This window comes from Cuculus canorus, chromosome 5 (assembly GCF_017976375.1).
Source record: "Cuculus canorus isolate bCucCan1 chromosome 5, bCucCan1.pri, whole genome shotgun sequence".
NCBI classification, from domain to species: domain Eukaryota; kingdom Metazoa; phylum Chordata; class Aves; order Cuculiformes; family Cuculidae; genus Cuculus; species Cuculus canorus.
In genome coordinates, this window is record NC_071405.1 from 14111435 (window position 1) to 14130376 (window position 18942).

The 18942-nt window shown below is 39.9% G+C and overlaps 1 long non-coding RNA gene across 1 annotated transcript in view; it reads left to right on the plus strand.

Annotated features, from left to right (window-relative positions):
- The window catches only part of LOC128852220 (uncharacterized), a 59550-nt gene that overhangs the window by 30761 nt on the left and 9847 nt on the right, over positions 1-18942 (plus strand). The window contains exon 2 of the long non-coding RNA XR_008449933.1: positions 13739-13846. This is a non-coding gene — a long non-coding RNA (uncharacterized LOC128852220). The remainder of the gene's footprint in view (positions 1-13738; positions 13847-18942) is intronic.

Sequence of the window (18942 nt, forward strand, 5' to 3'; positions counted from 1 at the left end):
CTCTTCATCAGGGTTTCCAATTGATACTCAGGAGGTGGATAGTTTCTCTTTTATTCTTTCAAGAATACTTTTTTTTCTTTGCCACTGGGTTATAAAAAACCTCCAAGTAATTACTGCTGTATTCAGGGAATTATCAACAAATAATGCAACCTAGAAATAGATACTTCTCCTCCCTAGTCTTTGTATTAAGACAAAGCCATGGAAGAAGAATTCATCAAGTGCTATTGAACACAGGAAATCCTTTTGCTGCAGAACGATGAAAGCTGAAGAGGATATTAAAGAAGCATCACTGTATGCTTGTCCTATTCTTAGCCTCTTAGACATCCGCTGTCAACCATGACGGGACACAGTACAGAGTTAACTGATTCTGTAGGGTTCAGTGCACTCTCTCTTTGCATCTGAAAAATATGAATCTGTCCATTGCATCATTAAAATTGGTCAGTGTGACAAATGGTTTCAGAGAGTTGGAAGAACTGTCTTCTACTGCCTCTGTCCTCAGCAAAGAGAAGGCTCTGGGATGAACTTATAGTGGCCTTCCTGTACTTAAAGGGGGCTAGAGGAAAGCTGAGGAGAGGCTCTTTATCAGGGAGTGCAGGGATAGGATGAGGGGTAATGGTTTTAAGCTGAAAGAGGGGAAATTTAGATATTAGAAGAATTTTTTTACTGTGAGGGTGGTGAGGCACTGGAATGGGTTGTTCAGGGAGCTTGTGGGTGCCCCATCCCTGGAGGTGTTCAAAGCCAGGTGGAATGAGGCTTTGAGCAACTGGATCTAGTGGGAGGTGTCCCTGGCCAGGGGTGTTGGAACTGCATGATCTTTAATCTCCCTTCTGACCCAAACCATTCTATGATTATATGAAAGGATGAAGAGAAAGATAACAGTGTGGATTACGAGTTACCTGAAGACATGTGACTTTAACACTTTCTATACTGATCCCAGAGCAGGTACTTCCAGTAGCGTCCCTCTGTGGCTCTGGTAGCTGATGAGATATCTGATTTTATGTCTGTTCTCACTGGCGCTTTCTTTAGACATGCTTTCTTTGGCAGGCATCTCAGACCAAATATAGTGACTTCCAGATTTTTAGTCCCTCTAAAATGTCTCCCACCACGCCTACATTTAAAAGGGCACAGGATCCAGTTAGCTAATTTGTTCCTGGGCAGTTAAACTGCTTTACATGAGCTCCTGACCATGGAGTATGTTTAACATACTATATTAAGAATATGTGAACAGTGTCTTGTAGGGGGACATATCTGTATCTGTCTCAGAGTGATAATCTAATTGGAGGTCGTCCTTTGTGTAACCCTGTTAACATTTTAAACTATTCTGGGAAAACCTGTGGCCCAAGTACTATGGAATGTAGTTAGGAAAAACAGTGTTTTCTCAAATATTTCAGATGTGGAATATTTATTTTGTAGCCAGAGAAACTTGTTTTGTTGCCAGGCAACTGACCATGAGTAGGATCTGCTGCCAACTGTACTTGAAAAAAAGGGAAAAAACCTACTTACCTCTTCTCAGTCTGCATGTGAGTGTTTACAAGGCAGTGAAGGGGAATTTTAAAATAAAATCTGCGTGTCGGGATTCATTGTTAGTAGCTTCAGGTCAGTTAGGCCTTTTCCTTCCACCTTCCCCTGAGTCATATAAAATTGACCGAATAAGCCACCGTTGAAACTATTGGTGCAGGAAATCCAGCCACTTTCCAAAGCCTTCCATTTTGAAGTCTGCTTCTTTAGAACCCTAGATAACGGAGTATGATTATTTGCTCTTCTCTGGGCTTCTGGTCCAAAGGCAGTCAAGGACCTTAGATACAACTTGGAATTCTGCTCAGATTATTTCATTGACTTGATATGTTCACTTAAGCAGACATCCAGATGTTCAGACACTGTTTGTTTCAGAACTAAGGTACCCAAGCTAGTTTCCTGAGGAGCCAAGGTTGCTTATCCTGCACTCAATGGATTAAGGTTAAAATGAGACATAAATTGCTTTGAAGGATGCTTATAGCAACGGGGTTGGTAACCATTTCAAAGCAAGTAAAGCACTCTCTACATGTCATGTCTACTGAATGAAAAGTAGATACTTGGGAGGTGTGTGTTTGTAAACAAGCATGCCTGTTTCACAAAACTTAGTTCGAGTAGAGTGAACAGTCATTCTGGATTGACCTTGATTTTCATTCATTGCAAAGAGTATGGGGATAATGAATGCAACTATCTTTGTTTCTGGGTTTTGGCCTTTATCAGCCATAATAATAGGGACAACTTCAATAACTGCTCTTTTAAAATATAAATGGCCTATTTGGCCATAGGTGGCCACAGTAGAAAATACTGCCCGCCTGGATAAGCAGGAGAAGGGGAACATTAATGCTGCTTTATAGAAGAATTGGGTTGTAGCTACGTCTTATGAGGAAGTGGATTGAGAAACTATAAAAAGGTACAAGACAGAGCTGTGAAATATGGGTGTTTCAGAGCAGTCTCAGTGAGATGTCAGAACTTTTCATGGGATATACAAGTACTATGGGATATGTGTGATATATAGGACAAAGCTTCTGGGGTTTCTCAAAGTTGTCCATGAAGCACCTGTTTATCTGTGTTTCCAATGTGTATTAGTTTATCTGTTCTTTGTTGTGTGTATAGTGCACTTCCATGCTTCACTGCCTACTTTGGAGATGTTGCTTGGGTTTCTCCCTGGAGAGGTCAGATGTCAAATTCTTTATGTTTTCAAGCACAAAAGGAGCTTGGCCCGTGATGCTGCTGTTCAGCCTCCCAAAGCTTCCTCCTCAACCTTGGTTCTTCTTTCCATTTGGTCTTCCTAATTCAGAATAATGCCTGTCAGTTGACCTCGTTTAGCAGTCAAGGCTGCACATGGTGGCATCACCTGTTCTGCAGCTTGATCTTCAGCTGCTAATGGAAGCTGTGTGCGCACGTTAGTTTGGGTAGCTTCTGTGACCACAGATGATTTTAAAATTATGATGTTACGTGAGGCATTTCTGTGGCTCTTGTGAATAAATTGGAAAGTTCAAGTAGTGGATTACTTCAAAAAATGCTATTTCAAATTAAAATTAATCACATAAGAATGATTATCATTCTTCGGTAAGATAGGAAAAGATTTACTGAACATGAGGATAAAGATGTTTTCTACATTTATGGTGTGTTTGCGGGATTTAATCTCCCCTAAATTCTACTCATTATGTTTCTCTCTAGGTAAGAGTATGTGTAGCTTCTGTGTTGATGAGTTTGAGATTTTTATTAACATAGTTTCATTTGGGAAAAGTTTTGAGGTTTCAGGCTGGATTCCAAAAATGTAGAGTTATTCAAAATGTAGTTCTCCACCAAAAATCAGCTAACATTACTTTTGGTGCAAAATAGTGCAGTGAAGAATTCAGTTTGTCAAGTTAGTATTAGTGTAATTTTGTCAACAAGAAGGTAAGTTCAGCAGCATCTAAAGATTCTGAAATGTATAACCTTTTCATATAATTGTATGTACAAATATATATTTACCACTTACAGGCCGTGGCATAGGTTGGGCAGGCTGTGATGGTATTTCTTTCTATTACTTCAAAAAACATTCAAAGATCAGTGTTGAGAGCTGTGGGATCTTTCCCAAATGCAACAATGATTATTTATGTACCAGTAAGACCTACGTGATTCAGTCTGGTGATCCTCTTTAAAGCCATGCATGTGCAAAAAGAAAAATCGTGTATCTAGTACTATTTCTGCTGTAGTGCCTCACACGCTGAAAACATTAGGTCCTGTATTATGAGCTGCTGTGATGCTGAAGTTTATAGTCTCCAAAGAGTGCTAAAATTGAGTCCGTGTTGCTCTGCTTTTTGCTTATGACTTGTATGAATTTTATGTCATCTTGTCCAGTGGCCTCTAACAGAACTAACTCATCTGAGTAGTTACCAAGAGAGGAGAGGGAAAGAAAGAAGTGCCTTCTTTCTTTTGAGCCTTGTCATTCTGTGGCATCACAGCTCAGGATCAGCAGCTCTGCATGCAGAAAAAGAAAGTTATCTCTGTGCAAATCGAACTGGGAGATAAGTGACTCCTAAGGCTGAGTTGCATTTTGAAAGGATGCAGGGAAATGTGAGAATTATTGTGCCTCTGGATGCCAGAGTCCATCAAAATGGAAGATATTGACTTGTCAAATACGGAAGGTGGAAAAGTTTTGATAAAAATTTTGTTTGGAAGGATTTCTTTGATCTTAACCTGAAATTTAAGCTCAAAACAAGAGGGCCAGCTGTGCCTTGTGGCTCATGAGGTGTTAATGCTCTTCTTCACGCAGCCACCTGGACCAAGTCTGGATTTCTACTCCATCTTGCTCAAATGAGACGCTGACACTACCCCATGTGAGTCATGGGTATTTTTAGCTATGCTAAACTCTATCACTTTCTCTAGATGAAAACTGGAAAGATGTCTTATGTGGAGTAAAAGGATGACATTTTTTTCTTTTAAATATTAAACTTTCTCCAGCAGAACAGGGGCACTGATTCCTGCCACATTCTCCCTCAGCCCACTACCTGGAAGTGTATTTCCAGGAGATACCTCACAAGATGGGATTAGTGCCACCGTCTAGTGTTGTGTGTGGGAAGGAAGGAATCTCCCTTGAATATTTTTATTTCCTTGTCTTCAGATTACGCTGGTGTCATTTAGAGGCGAGCTGGATATCCTGTCAGTTCTTACGCAAGTAATAGTAGATCATTGTTTTCCTTATGTGAGCAAAATTACAGAAAAATATGATCTTTTGAATTGTCAATTACTTCTGGATATTTACTTCCATCAGTGGGAATCATAATATACCACAGTCTGTATTTTAGGCAGTTACATGTGTCAGAGATTAATAACCTCACACAACAGCGTTGTGCTGCTAATGGCAATGAAGTTATTTCTGATCCAGAACTGGAACCATGTCTAGGAGGGATGAGATATTCCTTCATTCTATTCTTTTATTTTTTTTGCAGTGCAGGGGATGTACTTTCCCAGATTAAATCAAATGTTGGCATACCTACGGTCTGTACTAAATATAAGAATTTTGGGTTAGCTATTTAGCATCCAGACCTCAATAGTATGGGTACATGAAGAATTTGGAGCTATATTTGTTATATGATAAGTAATTAACCTGTTTTCTCCATTTGCATGAAAGTTAAAATTAAATGAATGCTAAAGAAAGGATGACAATTTTTTTTAATGACGCGGGTAGCATTTCAGTCTGTTTCCTGCAAACATTTTTTTTACCACCAAAAGCAGTGGAAATCTGAAGAATAATGTGCAGATTATGGCTGTCCAGCCTGGATATACTGCTCTGCTGTCTTGAAATCTTTCCTGTTTCTCTCACATAGTCATGTGATGAGGGAAAAGAGGCAATACTACCTGATTCCGCTGCCCAGTCACAAACAAGAATAATAGCTGATCAAAGTATGATCCAGGCCAGTGCTTTACCCAAATCCATAGTCAAAAATATGATTCCACATATTTTTTAGCAGATAATTTTGAATAACGGGCACAGCAAATTTTCATAGATGAGGAACTGTGCACTCCCTCTTTTGATCACAACAGCCATTGGAAACATCATCAGCTGAAGCTTGCTTTCCCAGCACTAATATGGGCACAATACAGTGGCTGTGTTATATTACGTATTATTTTGTTTGAAAATCCTTTGTACTTTGGGCTCTTACTACGTGCTGTGGCTGCTCAGGAGGTTGTTATTAGTCATCCTGGCCCTGGTTCTTGGCTGTGCTGGTTTGCACTGGCCTGCTGGATCTCTACTGTGAGAGAAAGTTTATTAGCATGGTAATCTTTTGCTGTCACTCTTGTAGCCACGGGAGTTCCTATGCTACATAGGATGCAAAGCTATAAGTGAGGGAGTATGGTCAAAATATCCCAACAATGCCTGAAAACTGCACTAGCTCGAAGTCACTGACAGCTGATGTAAAGCAGAACAACTCTGAAGATGCTCCTCTTTACATTAGGTTTGACCTGGAGGACAGCCAGTCTCATGGGCTGGGGAGCCCTGGTGGTGTGTACCTGCTTTGGCTCCGCTCTGGGCTCTTTTTGTGCAGCTTGAATGCTGCTGAGAGCCTGGCTTGGTGAGTGTATCCTGGCTACGGCGAGACTCCTGTTTTCTGAGTGCTTGCGTGTGTTGTGCATTGCTTGTGGCTGCGGCTGCGAAGAATATATGCGTAAACTATAGCTGGCAAGCACACAGCTGGGAAGTAGAAGAAATAGAAGTGAGTCCAGTAGTAGAAATGTGCTTTCATGCTTCTCATGGTTTGCAGGTATCACTAACCACATTTTACAACAACATTTACTGGTATACCTACTGCAAAAGCATTACTAAATCTTGTATCTGCCAAAATACAGCTTCTGGGTTTTTTTCCAGGTTTGGAAAGTACTGCAGTGTTTTTATTTTCCAAAAGACAGTGTTTGAGTGTAGTGATAGTTCATTAATGGATATTCTTAGTTACTAGTTCTGTCCCATTCTTACTTTTTCTGCCTGCCTTCTACTGAGTAGAACAAATGGGCTATGCAGCCTTAACAGTCACCTGTGGAATAGTTAGAGCAAAGTGTAATATTCTGAGGCTCCACTTTCCCAAGGCTTCCTGAAGGAGTCTCTGTTTATCATTCAGCCTGCAGTGCCTGGATTGGGTTACACTAGGAATGTGGAGCGCTATATGGGAAAATCAGTCAGGCTGTGAAAGATTTCAGGCTTTGAAATTTTATGGACCACGCTTGCTAATGCACATTCCATATTTCAGGGTGTCTGGCTACCCTCACTCCTTGTAAGGTTGTGATGTGCATTGTAGAATATATGTGAATGTTTCGTTACAAGCGTTACTGAACTGATAAACAAGGCCACGGACCTGGGAAGTTGCGGAGAGAGGAAATCCCATTAAGAGATAAATTATAGTGGCATCTATTAGTGTTGATACAGTTAAGAGTCAGTCACCATGTACAAAATATGATCTCTAATATGGTAAAGAGCACCACTGTAACTCCTTTTACACAACAGCATTCAGCACAATCCCAGTTTAGGAGTGGAGCCCACATTTTTCCTATATACAAATAATTACAAGACCCTCATCTACAGGTTTGATCTTCAGCTCCTATAAATCAAGCTCATATTCATAAAAGGATTTGCTTTCAGATATTTCAGCAGGACCTAAATTTGCAAGTTGCCAAGTGCGGATGATAGGACTTTGATCTAGTTGTGCATCTATTAACTGCAGCATACATTACATGTGCTTTGTAAAACAAAACAAGAAAGTCCATTAGCTCTTTAAATTAGCACTTGCGCATACAAGGTACCGTGTAAACAGTTTGAAAAGTCTAAAATTGTGTATTTTATTGAAGAGAATTTTTTCCTTATTTTTAACTTCAATCTGTCTTGTAAGGTTACCTACCAGCCCTGGTAAGATAGTTAAAAAACACAAATGAAAACCTATGAAATGGAAGGAACTTCCCAATTAAAGAGCTGCAACAGAATGTAATGCTCTTGTTCCCTCTGTGTTGAACACATGAAGCTAGTCAACTTTCCTGACTGCCTGTTAAAAAAGTGAGATATTAACAGCAAATACGTTGATGGGGGGTTAACAGATACATCTGTGTGTATTGGCTTATAGAAAGTGAGGCATGAATTCCAAAGTACAGAAGTTTGTCTACGTGGTCGTGTCCGTTAGCGTTTCCATCAAGCACAAGACTCCAGGTTAATGAACGCAACACAGAATCACTGCCAGTCCCACAAGTTGGCGCACACAAAAAAGCCATTTTAGGATTTTATATATCAAAGCAAAGAAGCCAAAAATTTGCTTGGAAGGCAGTAGACACCCCATTCAGATATAAACAATGTTCTGTGGGTTTAGGGGGAGACTCTACCTAATAAGCATTTCTCTGTAAATGTGCAAAAGAATCAGTTTTCTGCTGGATGAAATTTTGTGGCCTGGTTTGTGCAAATCAGACCATATGATTGTAATTTGACTGTAAAATGACTCACTACATTTCTTGAGCAACTCTGTCTTCTTTGTTCTGTAGCTCCATATTTTAAATGAGAATAGTTGATTAGAAGTTCTTAGGGTTTTGATCGCCAGAAAAAGAGAAATGTTGGTCCCTGGCAGCCACTCCTCCCTTGAGAAGACCACCCATAAGAAGACATGGTCTAGAATAAACTTCAGGCCCCCGTGAGAGACCATGGATTTCACCGATGGTGCCTGTCTGTAGCACCCGGAGAGTTATGGGTCAGTTTGAATTCCTAGCAACACCTGAGCTTATGCATACAGGTTCATGGATGCATTAAGGCTGATGGATTATGGACACTTTTCCCTAACATTTGTAGTGTTTTGTTGGGCTTATATCCAGACCTTAGTGTTATTCAGACCTCATGCTTTTTGTTTAAAATATGAAGCAAATGCATTGCGAAACTGATATATTTCCAAATAATTTTGTCATCAGGCAATTAAAATATCATGTGCTATAAGCATCTCTAAGACGCTATGGATGGGAAAGTTGCCAGTTTTACAAGTCACATTGCTTTCAAAAGTACAATGAATGTACAGTACTCTGAACAGTCTGGAAAGAAAAGTCATTTTCCAACTCCTAAAATCTTTTTTTAGCTTTTTGCAGTGCTCTGAAGTCAAATTATGACGATTTTAAAGGCAGAACTGTTAAATGCCAATGATTTGTCAGTACTGGCACACTTAAATTCTTAACAACATAGTTGGGCCATGCTTAATATCTTAATTGTGCATACGAAATGCTTTTAAAGTAAAGCTAGCCAGAAAATGTGTGCTGCCTATATTAAAAAAAATAAATCAATTCGCTTTATTGTATCAGAAAAAACTTCAAATAACTTGTACCTTTTTACTCTAGTGTTGCTGTTTCTGGCTAAGACTGTGACTGTGTAGACTAGGAATTTAAAGAGGGGTCTGCAAGGTCTCAGTCTTTTGACGAGATTAGACACCAGATTGTCTTCCTCGACTTTGAAAACTGCATCTCTCATAGGCTTGATCAAATTTATTTCAATTTATAAAAAGGTAAAAAGCATCTCTTGAAGCAATTTGTTAGCTTTAGCAGAAAGTGTTGTGAACCTGATGCCTTAGAAACGTAGAGGTTGAATGTGATATGACTAACTTCAGGCATTTTGATTTATTGTTGGGCTGTGCCTCGGTTGACTAAATTGTGGGATGGAGATGTGGGTGTGATGCCTGCCAAAAGGTGTGCAGTTTGGTATCTCTTCTCCTATGAGTGAAGAGACACTCAGAACAGCAATGTGGGTGTGGGAGAGGCACATACTCTTCCCTGCTGGTGCCTTCTGGGCTGCTTTTAGAACACCAGGTGCACTAAGTGAAAAATCATAAGCTAATTAAAATAAATGTTGCCTGTTCCATGGAAATTATGGTCATGAAGATCTTTAGTATAATGTACTTGAAAAAAGTAATGACATTCTAGAGCCTGTAATTGTTGTCTGGAAAGAAGAAAAAATGATGTGGCAATATTAATGACCAATCCCAAAGTAATAAAAGTTTCTTAGGTCTGTTCTTTAGTCTATTTAGTCTCCTTTAGGAACAAGAATTCCAATGAGAAAACCCCAGAGGAGTGCTAACTATAAGAAGATTTTAACTAAACAATTAACATTATCTTGATTACTATAACTATTTAGGAAGTACAGCAGGCCACGTATGCGCTGTGTTGATGTTCTAAATATATGCTTTGGATAACACACTTGCAGCCAGGAACTCTGTTGATGGCACTTCTTCTGGGCATTGGGTAGAATCATAGAATTGTTTATGTTGGAAAAGACCTTGAAGATCATTGAGTCCAACTGTAAACCTAATACCACGAAGTCCACCAATAAACTGTGTACCTAAGTGCCACATCCAAATGTCTTTTAAATACCTCCAGGGATGGTGACTCCACCACTTCCCTGGGCAGCCTGTTCCAATGTTTGACAACCCTTTTGGTGAAGAGCTTTTGCCTAATATGTAGTCTAATCCTTCCTGGTGCAAAGTGAAGCAGTCTGTTGCCTGAGCAGAAGTAGGTGGAAGAGAGGCAGTGAAAAGACCCAGCAATGGGCATCTCTTCTCCTGGTCCTTGGCCGATGAATGAGTGCAGAGTAAGAAAAAGGTATTAAGAAGAGCACAGTGTCCTGCCAGGTCAGATCTGCTGCAGCCAAAGAGCAAGAACAGTCCCACGATTGCTGGCTGTGCTCTGAGAAACTGAGCTTTGTTGGTAGAAAGATGAGAGCAAACCTCTTGATTATGTGTATAACTATACCAGTGCTTTGGCAGCAAAATGTAATTTTTCCTGTGCTGTGGAGGAGCCATCAACCTATTTTATCTTCTATTGTTCTCTGTATCTATTGTTCTGTGGGGAAAATCAGCATGTCTGCAATATTGAAGCACTTGCAACTATTTATGTCAGGTGCAAACCTATCACATGGTCATATCCATGTAAATGAATCCCAGGATTTTCCTAACTTTAGAGACTACTGTTATTCTGATGAAGATGTAGCCCTCATGGCTGTCTTGGTGGAAGTGAAGTGCTAGTTGCCCAAGAGCATTTTGCCATTTTTTAATTCAAGGGTTATGTGTGTAGAGACACTACCTTGTTGAGAGAGGTAGTTTGTGATGATATAATGGGGCACAGAATGGGATATTTTGAGAACAAGAGTATAGCAGAAAGAGGATTTCAATGCAAATTTGGAATGTTAGTAAAATGTATGTCTTTAAAATTATAATGTTTCAGACAGAAAAAGCAACTTCAGAATATCTGAAGAAGAAAAGATCTTCTTATGCAGAGGTAACTTTATGAATACAGGGCCTTTGTCTCTTTTATGTTAACTGCCCTCTCATCTTACACTGTTTTGGAAGTGTGAAAAGAACCCTTAAAGGGAGGGTATATTTAACACTGCTGCCTCTGGTGCCACATTTCACATCAGCAATGGGCTAGGGAGAAATCAATATAAATAAGAAGCAAGTAGTTGTGGATATGTGCTGAAGGTCTTATTGATCCTTGTATTTTGATCTGCCGGTTTTTTTTTGAAAATTCACACTTAAATTTTTGTAGGAAATTGTATCTGAAAAAAGAAAGCGATTAGTTATTCTTTTCTGATGCTTAGGAATGTGGCATATAAATATGACTGAAGCAATGAGCATGAGATTTCATTGCAAGTGCTGAGGGAGTAATAGATGGGAATTAGCAAAAGAATAGGAGGAATGAATGGGGATATGCACGGAGCGTTTATTCTCTTTGAAAGATGATCTCCCTCTCTGAGACTTAGAGTTACTAAATAGCTAATGGCTGATACAAATGGCTGCAGATAGGGTAGATGGCCTCAAGATTGATGGCTGACTGTTGTTGGTCTAGGTTTTTAATCCAGGCTTCTGCTGGAATGCAAAGTTCCTAGCTCAAGATCAATTATATAAGGACATCAAGAAGAAAAAGACAGTCACGGTATTTGTCTGCTTCTGAAACTCCCCAAGACGTGAAACTGGTTTTGCTTGCAGTGACATGCCTGTTAGTGCCAGGCAATGTAATACATTCTTATTACAACCCTTTGCTTGCAGTTAATAGTAAAAAGAACTTTTCTAATACATTGCTCGTTCCTTGCACTTTTTGATGAACTGTGATTATGTTGTCTACACAGACAAATCCTGGGGACTTGGGAGGTCACTGTAACAGAGCAGAAGGTGCCTGAGTCAGTTAGAGTGGGCAGCATGTTGGTAGCTGTGCTCTTATTCGAAATGAATTTCATCACACTGCAGAAATACTAGAATACACCCAGAATACAACTGGGAACAAAAGAAGAATTATACAACAAGCAGAGATGGGCCTGAATCAATTGTTAACTCTGAATTAGAAGACACTTTCATGTGAGCTCATATCTGAAACATGCGCCTTGTTCTCACTGGTGTTAACAAAACGGAGGTTGATACAGGGAATGGGAGCTATGGGTAATGTAAGAAATCTAAACTTTCAAGTGTATGTCCAAACCGCAAGACATACTTAGATAATGACCATGAAGCAGTTGTCTCAAGTGTAGAGGTCCTTTACAATAACACCTGTTAAACCTCCTTTGATTTTCCATTAACTAAATACCAACAGAGAGGTATATGATTGTGTAAGGCTGAGAAAAAGATAGAGCGGTAATATTTTAAAGGCACTTTTAAGAAATGGTAACTCTAAAAGAGCGTGTGCTATTATTTTTTATTTGCTTTTATCTTCTGATCATTCTTCTAATACATAGAGTGTGAAAGTGGGATAAGTGTTACGTGCACAAATGCATGCATCGCATTTTAAAAGCACAACTTAAAGTGGTCCTTTGCTCATTGAATATCATTCTGTGAAGGAGAAGAAAAAGTTTCTACTCGGGTCAAAGGTGATGCAGCAGACTGCAGACAGTTGATGTTGATGATATTGTTTGAGATGATACAATCAGTAATAGTTACAAATAAGACTGAGTTTCCACACAGAGTAAAAATATTAATTGAATAGCTTATAGCCAATGCCAAAAGGCAATAGATAATTTGATTAGAAAAGGGAACTAGATTAATTGAACACATAAATTCTTAAATACTGGGTCAGTTTGACAGCATGAAAATACTGGCTAATAATTTTAAATGAAATCTTCCATCCAAATGTCAAGTGCTGTTACTTCCTACACTTCTATAGTCAAACAGCTATGGTCCAAATTCTGTACAAGTGGAAGAATGAATTTTTAAAGATGAAAGTGGAAGAAATTTTTAATTTTTTCATCACTTATTTCTGCCTTCTGAAGAATTCTCTAATACAGCAGGTAGTCCTTTTCTGGTTTTATGTTCCCCATTGCGCCCTATTAAGTCACCAGACTGGTATTCTATGGAGAATGTAGCGATGTGCAGAGCTTTGGAGCCTATCCTTGCCCTCTTCTTGGAAATAAAAGGCACAACCTACTTTCTCTGCCCTCTCTGCCCCACAAAGTTTCCTTAACTGGTGAGTTTAGCTATGAGACAGGACATCCTGTGTCATTTCAGCGAGTCCATATGGTTCTTGAATGCTTTTCCCAAGGTGGGGATTAAAGAACATCAAATGCTGCTTGATGGAGAGAGGAAATCTCATGTAATGCGTTTGTTCTGCTAACATCTATGTAAAGAGCTGTCTGGGAGTTTTGGAATGGAATCTGTCATCGCTGTAATCCGGTTCTGGAAAATCGTGATGGAGACAGCAGAGGGAGTGATATCATTGGCTGTCTGACACAGTCATTGCCCACAGCAAACTCATCTCCTTACCAAACTTTCCTTTGTCTCTGACATTTGAATGCCCACTTGGCAAGGCTATTGGTGTTGCCTTTTTTTTTTTTCTTCCTCTTTTCACAGCTGTGTTAAAATTTGAAACACAGATATGTGAGAAAAAGGCCAATATAGCAGCGGGTCTGTTCAACGTTCTCTGCAGACCTCAGAGGAACTTTTTTATACATTCTGCCTTCTGTCTCATATGCAGGAAAGTCTGCTTTGGTCCTTACGATGCAATAAACAAACCTCTGTGTATTGACTTTAGATTTTAGCATTTCTCTCACAGCCTGTGGCAAGTGGTAAGACTGAAAGAAAGAAACAGTTTGCTTTATAAGGGTTGTGGCCTGCCCTCATTCTGACATACACCTATTTGTTGAGAACCTGCTACCATGTAGGGCAATGGAAGTTGTATGACATGATGCAAAGGTGCTATTTATATACCATGTGCTAGCAATTAAACAATTGTATCTCGTTGCTATCCTTTTCAGCCTTTGTGGATTGATCCACCAGTGATGGGAAACACTGTGGTCTGCACTACTGGGCGTGAGAAGGCAACCTGTATTGTAATCCTGCCTTAGAGGTGCCTGTTTTGCAGGGTAAGTTATATGTTGTGTGTATGGACACCCTTGTTTGTAAGGCAGAGTTGCAGGTTGTGTTTTATGAATTAAATCATGTTTTTATTTATTTGCCTTTACATACATGCTATTGTTTTACAGATAGCAACTTTATGTATAACAGAAAGTCTTGTTTTCAGAGATGATAATCACTGAGAAGGCAATGATTTTGTTTACTGCTATGCGTACTCAGTGTTATTGGAGCCAAGCCCACAGAGATTAAGTTTAAATGTATCGAGAATACACCTTATCTGCAAAACAATGGCTGCTGATGTCATAAAAGTAAGGAAACTCCAGAGTGTTGGCAGATGCTAAAGCTATACCTAAATTATGGCATCTGAGTGTATTTCTGAGGTCTTAATATCAGTATGTGTCTCCTGGTTCCATCAGAGCTTCATGCGGGGATAAGACCTGAACATGTCTCCGTCCCCATTTTTCCTTCCATTTCTCCCTGGTTTTCCACTTCCCAGGAGCATGAGAGCTGGGTGGGAAGGGAGGATTGACATGCTGAAGCTACATTCTCCACCTGAGTAGCGGGAAACTTCTCATGCATGCCAAATAAGTTCTCTCCAAGGTACTTGACTGACAAGTTGGATTTCTTTACCTTTTGACATTTATTTACAGATTTCTTAGTGTAAACTTGTCACTGAAATCTATTACGTTCTTTAGTTTTTCAATTTGATTCATCGGTTGCTAGTGTTATGGATCTTTGATTAGACCACTGAATAGGACTAGAGATATACGAAAGAGAAGCAGGAGTGAAATATTACCAATTCGTATCTTTTTTTTCCCACTTGAACAAAACCTAATAAATGGTTGAACTCCTCCATTCGGTGACTGAAATGATGTGGCTCCTGTGCACAATGTATTGGTTACCGGTGTTCAGAACCCACAGCTAAATTGCCTCTACTTGGTTTTAGAGAAAAATGAGCTAGGTGGATTGTTTGGATTCATCAGACAAACTCTAGCAGAAGAGGAGATGGAACATTATCCTCATCACTGCCAGCACCACCACCTGCAGAGGTTATTGCCACCTGAGTGGGAAGAATCCCTTCCTGCTAGAATCTGAGACACAAGTGTGAGGACTTGGTATGGACTGAAGCTGTTTGTTCAAAATGGAATCATAACCATTTCTTCCCAATGAGTCTGATCAAGTGGAAAAAGTTTATCTGTTTCTGAGAGGTGTCTAGGCCTATAGCAGTATGTTTTTCTCTGAGGACTAAGGAAACTTGGCTTTAACCCTGGTTTGGGCAGCATCCCGCCCTGAGAACTGGGAAGTCAGTTCAGCTTTGAAATGGAGGTAAGGGCAGGAAAATTTTGAGACCTGTGGATGAAAATTGTAGCATCAGCTTTCTGTATGACACAAATCCTGGTTGTGTACTGAAATCAGAAATGTCACGTTACATGCAGGAACTCTGTAAGTGCTGGAGTTTTTGCTGTACACAGGGTTTCTGTTCAGTTGGAAGGAAGCTCCACTGAAGCAATTTTGGGCTGAAATTCTCGGCAAGAATTTATCAAAATCAAGACTGACTGTGTTTTCAAGTGCACTGTGCAGAGAACAACATAGTCTATACTAGATTTCAGCTCTTTAATTTATGACCTTTACATAATTCCTAAAATCTTTTATGGTGTCACTAATTATTTGTTAAAATTGCCTGTCAGTAACAGTTTTCTTAAACAGCATTAATTCTACTTCCGCATGGACAGTATATTTTCCTGCTTTGGTTTTGATGCTCTTGGGTAATGCTACATGGCGAGGGGGAAGGGGAGCTGAGCAGCCAACTGGGAATCTTCAACACAAAAACTATTAAGGGGTGATAAATCATTGGAGGCCCAGCACGTGATTAAAAGCTGTGGCCACCAGCAGTGACCCATGGGGATGAAGGTATCAGTGACAGAGAGCAGGAGGAGGTGTTTAGCATTCCTGTTCGGAGGCCTAACCAGGGCACCGGTATTTGTTTATGTTTCTGTTCCACTGACTCCTGTGAAATGCCCTCTGTCTGTGCAGGGAACACACATCGAGTTAGGAAAAGTATCTTTGGTATTTCTTGAAATGTCAAGGCATGGATACTTGGAGGTAATGCGTGAGGAGAATTACCTGGGACTGCAGAGTGAAAACTGAACATTTAGTCAGTTCTGGGCTCTGTGAAACAACAGTCAGCACTACATAGTTCTTGTAATTTTAGGTGAACTTTACACAGATGCACAGAATATTGTGCATAGATCTCATTTCCTCTCAACTAAGCCCATCTAGAAAAAACAGTTTCTCTTGGACCAAGCATGGGGACATTCACTCTCAAGTTCTACTTAGTTCTTGGCTTAACAGAAAGCTTGATTAAATAGAGTAAAAAAAAATCATTATGATTTGACCCATTTTGATATATGTTTGGAGCAATAATAGTATGTTTTGTTGCTGTGTGCAAGACAGTGCAGACAATTCCTATGTTGTTTTTTATATAGCAACTATTTGCCAACAACATTTTGCTCGATGTTTACCAGCGTGTACAGTGGTACGGTTCCGGTTGCAAAGTGCTGGCAAGATAGAGGAGCAATGAATAAAAACACACTTTGGAAGGCAGTGAAGAGCAAGCTGAATGAGAAATCCAAGATCTTATGTGGTGGCAAGCCTCTGAGTTATACTGGTAGAGAACTGTAGGACTAGGAGAGGAGAAGCTTGGTTTGACATGTGGAAAAGGTCACAAGAAAGGACTTGAACAGAGAAGAAGTCACAACATCTTAGCAAATGAGGTGCCTTTGAAGACCAAAAGGGCAACAGAAACTTATTTTTTGAATGCCACATTTTTTATAAAGACTTTTTATCTGCTTAGAGACATCCTTTTTTTCCCGTGAATTTATTCTACCATGTGTGAAAGATGGTCTTGTCATGCTTAACAGTATCATAGGAGATACTTTTTGAGCATGTTGTATTATGCTTGATGGCAGCAACCCCAGAATGCTCCAAAGAAACACACTCGTCAAGTACAAATGATTCTACACGATAGCTTCTTCCTATTCTCTGTAGGCAGAGTTGTGGTTTGAGGCCTGAATGGGATGATTTTACGTTCCTTCCCATGCTCTTTTTATTACCTTGAATTGGATATTTTCAACAGCCATATAATCCTGAACAACTGAGAAGCAACTGACTGTAAACTTCTTGAATTTTCACCAGTGCCAGGAATATCTTAAAAATTTTGCTGTGCTACAGATAAGCAGGTGATTACTATACAATTGATGCTGCTCAACAGGATACACGAGTGATATGGGCACACCTTGTAAAGAAAGAACATGACACAAGGAAGTTGGTAATAAACCGGTGTAAAAGGCTGACAAGGACTCTTAGCAAGTTTGGAAACATTATGGTCGCCAGATGTGCTCCTCCAGATGTCAGGATTTCCTATTTATGCTTCTTCCGGTCAGGAGAAGGGTTCCCATGATAATGTGTTAGAGCTTTTGAGGCACAAGGGTTACCCGACCCTGAAAATTAATTCTGTGACTTTTACTGCGAATTATGCTTACTAGTAGAAAAGACTGCAATCCTACACACCCTCTTGTGCATGAAGGATCAGCAAGATGCCTTGGTAAGTGAAAGATGGAAGAAACTGACAATAAAAATTGGAAAAAGTAAAAATTCATTTACAGGCAGGAGGCCAATGCAGGGTCTGTGTGGTGCTTAACTCCCAGCAGAACCCTGGGGTGTTTAGAAACATACTGTGCACACGGTTGGAATCATCCTTCCAGGGTGCTCCTCAGCCAGTGACTTACAATTGTCCCTGTTGCATCTGAGTAATGGTATAACACAATATAACTCCTGCTAATTTAATAATCTGCTGGTAGTTCAATTCTTTCTTCTTGGATGTCCGTAAAACTGTAGCCAGGTGTTTGCTGGTCAGTTGTCATCTGCTGCAGAAGACACTTCTCTGAAGTGATGTTGTGCGTCAACTGAAACTACACCAAATTTGTCATTACCTCATAGCTTCTTCATACTCTGGCTACGTAATTGCTTCCTAAACTTCAGTTTCTGTTCAAGTGCCCTCAAGCCATGTGGCTTTGAAAAACAGTTCTACTCTTCATTGCTGCAAATAGTTACCTTTGCTCTGCCTTGCCCCATCCTTTTTGACCCTGGTCCCTTCTGAATACCTGGAGACATCCTCCTCATTCTTGTGTGAGGGTCTCAGGTCCACAGATCCTTCATGTCAGGAAGGTCTGACATGTCTTGCCTCTGTTCCAGATCTGTGGATTTCCCACAGCATCTTTCCCTTAGTTTGACCTTTCTTGATCCTTTGAAGGATCCAAGATTCCATCAAGCTAAGTTCAATCACGGTTCCAGTGCCGGGTCTGCTACTTGAGTCCCAATGACAGTACACAGGGAGTGCCTATGGTCCGAGACCCATGCGTGGCCTGTATTCCAGCCATCAAATTCAGTGTCTTCCTGGAGATACTTTTTGCCAGCAAGAGATATGTGTATCTGTCCATCATCCTTTTCCCCTTTGGGGTAAGCTGCCAACCCAGTTTTCTCTGAGTGGTTTTTCTAGCTTTTTTCCTTTTTTTTCTTTTGCATCACACTCTCTTTTTGCAGAACGTGAGTCTAGATTATGAAGCAAATGATGAGAGAAAGAAGAAGTGAGGAGTGAATGTACCTTCATGTTGCACCAAAATGTTTAATATAGGCATCTGCCAACAGCAGAAATGCTGTACTTTTTACAGGGAAAAGGTAGGGTTTATTTTTTTGCCCAAGAGCTCTTTAAAAAAGTCACCTACACCTAACAGACAATTCCAATAGGCAAATTAAATGGCTATAGGAATCCTAGGTAGAAGCAAAAGTCACGTACAGGTCTCCTGTATCTCAATTCAATGTTTTATCTGCATGAGACAAATGAAAGACTTACTCAATATCTGATTTCTCTCCATGATTACGTAGTCACAAATGATAGTTATTGAATGCTTTACTTAATAACTAATGTATATTCATTTCTATTTTATATTCGAGTAACTTCTAATATTGTCTTTGCTACTTAAAATGACAGAGAAACTGGGCTGGGAGGGGCATCAGATGGTCACATAAACAGCGCAGTGCTTCC